Genomic DNA, 6,542 nt, shown 5'->3' on the forward strand with positions numbered 1-6,542 from the left:
AAGTTTTTCTGAGCGGTTATACATGCTAGCCCAATTCCTTCCACCTCATAAGATTTTTTTGTATCGTAGTTATGGTCATCTATTAAGAGGATATTTTAACAGTACTCCACACACCCGGGAGTATGGGGTAGTCTTGGAGACTTGTATCTTACCTTTAGCAGAGCGTCCAAACACTTGCTTTTACTGCGACAGCTGTTTGTGTGATCATGTAATGGGCGGTTTAATAGAGATGTAGATGAGGGGATCCCAAAATACTTATCAGCCAGGCTTCTTTTTGTCAAATAGAAGAGTCAATTGAAAGACCTCATGCAATTTTGTGTGTGTGTGTGTGTGTGTGTGTGTGTGTGTATCTAGCCTTAATGCCTCTACCAAAGACACGAGAGGGCATGGGAACGCGTAGCAGTTGCTAACATGGAAGAGGGAAGGCTAGAAGGAATATCCAGGGGTAATGGAATTCTTTTAAAGTGGAGCCAATAGGCTCGGTGCAATGGCATTGCACTTGGCCACCACAAGTATTCCAATTTTTGAATGTAGGCCATTGATACTTCTATTTGATTCTCTGCTCTCTCTCTCTCTCTCTCTCTCTCTCTCTCTCTCTCTCTCTCTCCCCCATATCTGCAAAGAAGATGACCTGATGGACACGATTGCGACGTTGAGAGCTAGCAATGATATTCAAGCTGCCATGGAAGCTTTCATGGTGAAATAATTCGAAAAACTTAAGTTCCCTGCACCTCACAAGCAACGAGTGATGCAAGGTGACAAAAGAGAGCGCTTTGCTCTAAAGAAAAGCATTCGGCGTCTTTGGCCATAGTCACTTTTTTCTTATAATCTAAAATTCTAAATTTGAAGAATCTTTATAACTTCTCCATAGCCTTTTAAAAAAAACTATAAACTCTAACTCTCAAGCTGTCGTGCCCTGCCCGTGCCCTATAAACGAGGTGCCCTGCAAAGGTTTTGAGCAATTAGGGTTTTTAGTCAAACATCAAAATTTTAGGGCTTTTGCTGGTATTTAAAATATAAACGAAGAGAATAATGACAAACTTGAAATTCTCCCGGTTTTTACCTTTTACCCGTATTTATATGGGAAGTTTTTAGGTCAAATTTGAAGCTTTTCGCCGGTATTTGGAAGCTTTTGCAAGTAGTTAAAAAACAAAAGAAAATAAGGGCAAACTTGAAATTCTCCTCGTTTTGAAGCTTTTGTCAATATTTACACTTCAAATTTTTAGGTCAGATTTTGAAGCTTTTGTCGATATTTAACCTTAAAATTGTGCAAATTTCTTGCTTAAAATATAGTAGACCCAGTAAACTATCTATACTATGTATAATGGGGGAAGGGATTTCAGCCCCCCTCCCTACCATGTAGCATCTTCTCCTCACTCGACGCATTCTGCACAATCAACTTTGCGCAAACACTGTGTGTGTGTGTGTGTGTGTGTGTGTGTGTGTGTGTGTGTGTGTGAGAGAGAGAGAGAGAGAGAGAGAGAGAGAGAGAGAGAGAGAGAGAGAGAGAGAGAGAGAGACCGGTACTAGGTGGGTTTAGTGCTCACTGGTGTCTTCTCCTCTTCCAGTGCATTCGGCACAATGAACTATACGCAAACACTGAGAGAGAGAGAGAGAGAGAGAGAGAGAGAGAGAGAGAGAGAGAGAGAGAGAGAGAGAGAGAGAGAGAGAGAGAGATCGGTACTAGGTGGGTTTAGTGCTCACTGGCGTCTTCTCCTCTTCCAGTGCATTCGGCACAATGAACTATACGCAAACACTGAGAGAGAGAGAGAGAGAGAGAGAGAGAGAGAGAGAGAGAGAGAGAGAGAGAGAAAGGGGGGGGGGGGGGGGGGGAGAGGCACAGAGATCCAGAGAGAGTGGTTCATGTATTATGCTTTAGAGCGATGCCTATCAACTCATCCCAGAGAGAGAGAGAGAGAGAGAGAGAGAGAGAGAGAGAGAGAGAGAGAGTGGTTCGTGTATTATGCTTTAGAGCGATGCCTATCAACTCATTCCACAGAGAGAGAGAGAGAGAGAGAGAGAGAGAGAGAGAGAGAGAGAGAGAGAGAGAGAGAGAGAGAGGCACGAGAGCCAGAGAGAGTGGTTGGTGTATTATGCTTTAGAGCGATGCCTATCAACTCATTCCAAAGAGAGAGAGAGAGAGAGAGAGAGAGAGAGAGTTGTGTGTGGTGTGGTGTTTAGATTGAGGCACAAAGATCAAGATAGATAGAGTGGTTGGCATACTATGCTTGAGAGAGAGAGAGAGAGAGGGTTGTGTGTTGTGTGGTGTTTAGATTGAGGCACAAAAATCGAGATAGATAGAGTGGTTGGCATACTATGCTTGAGAGAGAGAGAGAGAGAGAGAGAGAGAGAGAGTGAGTTTTGTGGTGTCTAGATCGAGGCACAAAGATCAAGATAGATAGAGTGGTTGGCATACTATTCTTTAGAGAGAGAGAGAGAGAGAGAGAGGGAGAGGGGGAGGTCGTTGAAGGCGGCTGGCCATACTAGTAAATATAAATCCCATTGAATCATAGGACCCCCCACCCCCGCCCTTTGCACAAACCTCTCTCGTAGTCCATCCGCTCTCCTCTCTGTAAACCTCGCGTGCACAAGTCATGATCACAAGCGCAAAGAGCAGAACATAACATCGCACAAAGAGAGAGGCTAGCTTATGCGCAACATACAGAGAGCGAGAGACATTGTGTCCAGGGCCTGTGAACTAAATCTTCTCATGTCCACATCACCCCCTCCTTTGCATGATCGCTCTGCATGCCCTACATCCTCTCATGGCCTCCCTTCCATCGCCCCACTAAGACATTATCACCTAATCACCGAGAGAGAGAGAGAGAGAGAGAGAGAGAGAGAGAGAGAGAGAGTTCTGGAAGGAGAAAGAAAACACGACTTTCCTTAGTGAAAACATCATCTCCTATGGATTCTTCATTTTTGAATTTCCTTGAAACGTGTGAGTCTTACCATACACCGAACGAGTTTTTTCAAGAAAAGACAAATCTGAGCAAGAGTTTGTATCTAGCTCTCAACATGTTACATATATTTAAGATGTTTATAATGTATGTGTCCTCAAAGTTCTCATTTTCATCATTAGCTAAAGTTTTATAACTTGTTGTCTATTGATGCACTGCAACCAAATCACCATTTTTAAAACCATTCAAATTGAATAAAAGGAAGCTAAATAGGGGATCCACCACATCCAAAAGTGGATACCAATGAAACATTTCTTCCTCAAATCTCTTTCGTTCACACTCTTTTTTTAATTCAATATTTCTAGTTTTTAATGGTGACATTTGTAGTGCCCCATTGCCCAATACTTTAGTATTGGTTCTTGATTGTCCTTTATACTTGGCAATTTGTACATCCCTTCCCCTCTCACCGGCACTGAATGTATAGGCACATTACATACATCAATGATCCCTTTCATGTGGTCTTCATACAAGGGTACCCTACCCACATTACACATGGTCGATGGACACTAGTAATCATGAAAGACTTATTTTCTTACAATAAATATAGTTTTCTCCTTAATAGATGCACAATATAAATACTTTTTTAACCAATCTACATAGACACCCAATCGAAATTATCAAACTTGTATGCTATTATTTTAGAGAGAGAGAGAGAGAGACAGAGAGAGAGAGAGCACCATTGTTTCCATAATGCAGATTGTAGTGAAAATTTTCCCATTGAACATAAAAACATATTAATTCTAATATCATGGGAACTTCACTTAATTGGGCCCTTTTTTTATTACAAATACTTCTAAATACCTCAGTATACACTTGGCTTCCTTGATAGGTTTAGTCGTAATATTGAGATCGATATGTAGTTTGTTTTAAGCCACAAGCGTATGATAGAGAAGCAAAAGAGAAGGAGCATATATCGCTAGCACACACACACACACACACACACACACACACACAGAGAGAGGTAGGTTTTAATGTGTTGCAAACAACCGCAAGTGACCACAAAGATCTATCCCAAGAGTTTTATGTTATTCAAAGGGGGAAGATTATAAACAACACAATGCAACAATACTCAAGGCTCTAGTCATCCATGTCTGCAGGGATGGGTAGAGAGAGAAAGAGGGAGAAGAAGAAGAAGATAACTTTTAACGTCGTGGGAAACTATCCCAAGAGAGAGGTCCAAGTAATAATAAGTCCAATCACTCTCTAACCATCCGCGTTGACGCGGATGCCTAGAGAGAGTATCTGTAAGGAGAAGGACGGAGGCGGGTGGAGGGCGAGAGTGAGAGCACGAGAGCACAATAATAATCAAGTCCAACCTCTCTGTAACCATCTACGCCGGCGCGGATGGCTTCAAAGAGTATTTGCATGGGAGGGTGGATGGTGGTGGGTGATGATATTGGACGCTTAGGCTACGTCAAGCAGCATCGTAGATGCAGGCTGTCGATTAGAGTATAGGGGTCACCTCTGCCGGTCGGACCTCCCTTCCTGCTTCAGTTTCTCGGGCCGCTATTGCCATCTCAATGGAAAGGGCTCCTGATAATTGCATACCTGTCGATTTGCTGTAGCGCATCTTTAGGCTTCTCTGTTTGCTAGAAGTTTTGCAGCGCTACCTTGTTTTCAAGTTGTGGCATCTTTGAGTGGTAGGCAATATCGACCATATAATCATGTGCACTCTCTGTTGTCTCACACCCCTGCCAATTGACAATTTTTTCTGGCTTCCTCGTGAAGTGGAAGATATGCATGGTCATTTCCCATGACCGACAAAACATGTGGGCGCCCCAGCTATCGGGACCTGTTGGTAAAGTAGCTTTAGGTTGCCGCCCATTGACGAGTAGCTTCGGTACAGAAAATTGAAGATTCATTGCAAATTGATTGCATGTCATCAATGCATGGTCTTCTATGGTTGCAATTAATACACGACCTTGATATACAGGCCTGGTGTCGTATAAGGTTCTTCATCATGTGCAAGCCTGTAGTAGCAGGGACTCATAAAGTTTTTCCCCAGCTCACTTGTATAGAGATTGTTGAATCCGTTGGTATGTACTACAATCCTATCACAAAGAGCTACATCATACCAATCGGCACATAGGAAACATGACTAGCGAAGGAGTACTACCAACCAATTGTGTTGGCAATGCTAGTAAAGTTCATGAATAGCAGGCATAGACTACCAATGAGCACTAGCAAGCCAACGAAGGGTACAATGAAAGTCATGTCGCAAGGCTTTGAGAGGTGTGTTCAACAGCTCCTCGTACAGGGTATCCAGATTTACGTGAGGAATCTACGTCGATGACATGACGGACAAGTCGACGGACTTGAGCAGTGCTCGGAATCTTCACACGAAAAATTTACATTAATTGTATATGAAGTTTTTTACTTTAAATTTCTTGAAACTTTGTACGTTTTCCCACCTTCAAATTTGAATATTATTTTTTGATGGAATAAGGTTTTCTTTTTAGCACTGCTCGTTTGTTGCTTGGGATTTGGCACATGCAAAAGAATCCATCCAAGAGAGATTTGAAGAAGGGGGGAGGTAGTAAGCATGCGTAAACAGCGGGAGCACAAAGTTATCCTCACTATATCTCTCAAACTTTATCAACCTTGGTGACTCTTCTATCAAAGCACTGCCAATAAACCCCCATCCCCACCAGCTCCCTCATCTCCTTTGTCTCACAGTCACCAGCTTTAGCAACACACCCCCGATGACCGATGGCTCATAGTTTAACCCTAATTAGGTGAGGGTTGAGGGACCAAGTAATATTTTTTCATCCCCCTTTTTATGAAATCAATGGAATTGGAACATATTTAAGCCATGCTATTGCATGCACTGCTATGTCATACTTGGTGCTTAATGTATAAGCACCCAAATTTCTAACAACCCATACGAGGTTCTACATGGAAAGAGGTAGGAGTAGGGATTGATATCCATGCAAATCATGGTTTCATAACTCCCAACGATCAAACACTCAAATTGCTAGCAACCCTTATGAGGTTTTACATGGAAAGAGGTAGGAGTAGGAGACTGATATCCATCGGAATCATGGTGTCAATAGACTCCCAACAATCATCAGTATTGGTCCAAGGAGAGGAACATAGTGTCCACATATCAATGAGACTTAATGGCTCCAACAATTCTAGCCCAGAAAGGAAACCAAGCCCATATTCAAGGATGTCTCTCAACATAAAAATCTATGGTGGGATTATTTAAAAGAGGTGGGATCTTGTCTTTCATTCTGTTGTTGTCGTTGAAATCATCTAAAAATTTTGTTTGGTTTGAGTTTTTCTGCTCTGTTTAGGGATTTGTCGGAATTTCTCGCTCGAGGTTTGGGATTCCTCAAACGTGTAGACATACCTCATCCTCTTTGAAATGCTGAAGTGCTACTGGAATAGATTTCTACGTTGCAAGTGCCCATTGTGTGTGCATTAAAAGCTTTGCTATAATACTACTCACTAGCATACTGGCAAGTTTTTTTGTTTATTACAAAGAAACTTCACAAATGCCACAAAATCTCTCTTTGCTTTTCAAGACGTTAGCATGCTTTACCAAAATTCTCGAAGAGGTTTGAACACAGGTAGTTCGTT

The 6,542-nt window shown here is 42.2% G+C and overlaps 1 pseudogene; it reads left to right on the forward strand.

Annotated features, from left to right (window-relative positions):
- The first annotated feature begins 4,390 nt into the window (after positions 1-4,390).
- Positions 4,391-5,058, forward strand: LOC147424381 (uncharacterized; annotated as a pseudogene).
- The last annotated feature ends 1,484 nt before the right edge of the window (positions 5,059-6,542 follow it).

This window comes from Adiantum capillus-veneris, chromosome 25 (assembly GCF_014529385.1).
Source record: "Adiantum capillus-veneris isolate H3 chromosome 25, ASM1452938v2, whole genome shotgun sequence".
Taxonomy (NCBI): Eukaryota; Viridiplantae; Streptophyta; class Polypodiopsida; order Polypodiales; family Pteridaceae; genus Adiantum; species Adiantum capillus-veneris.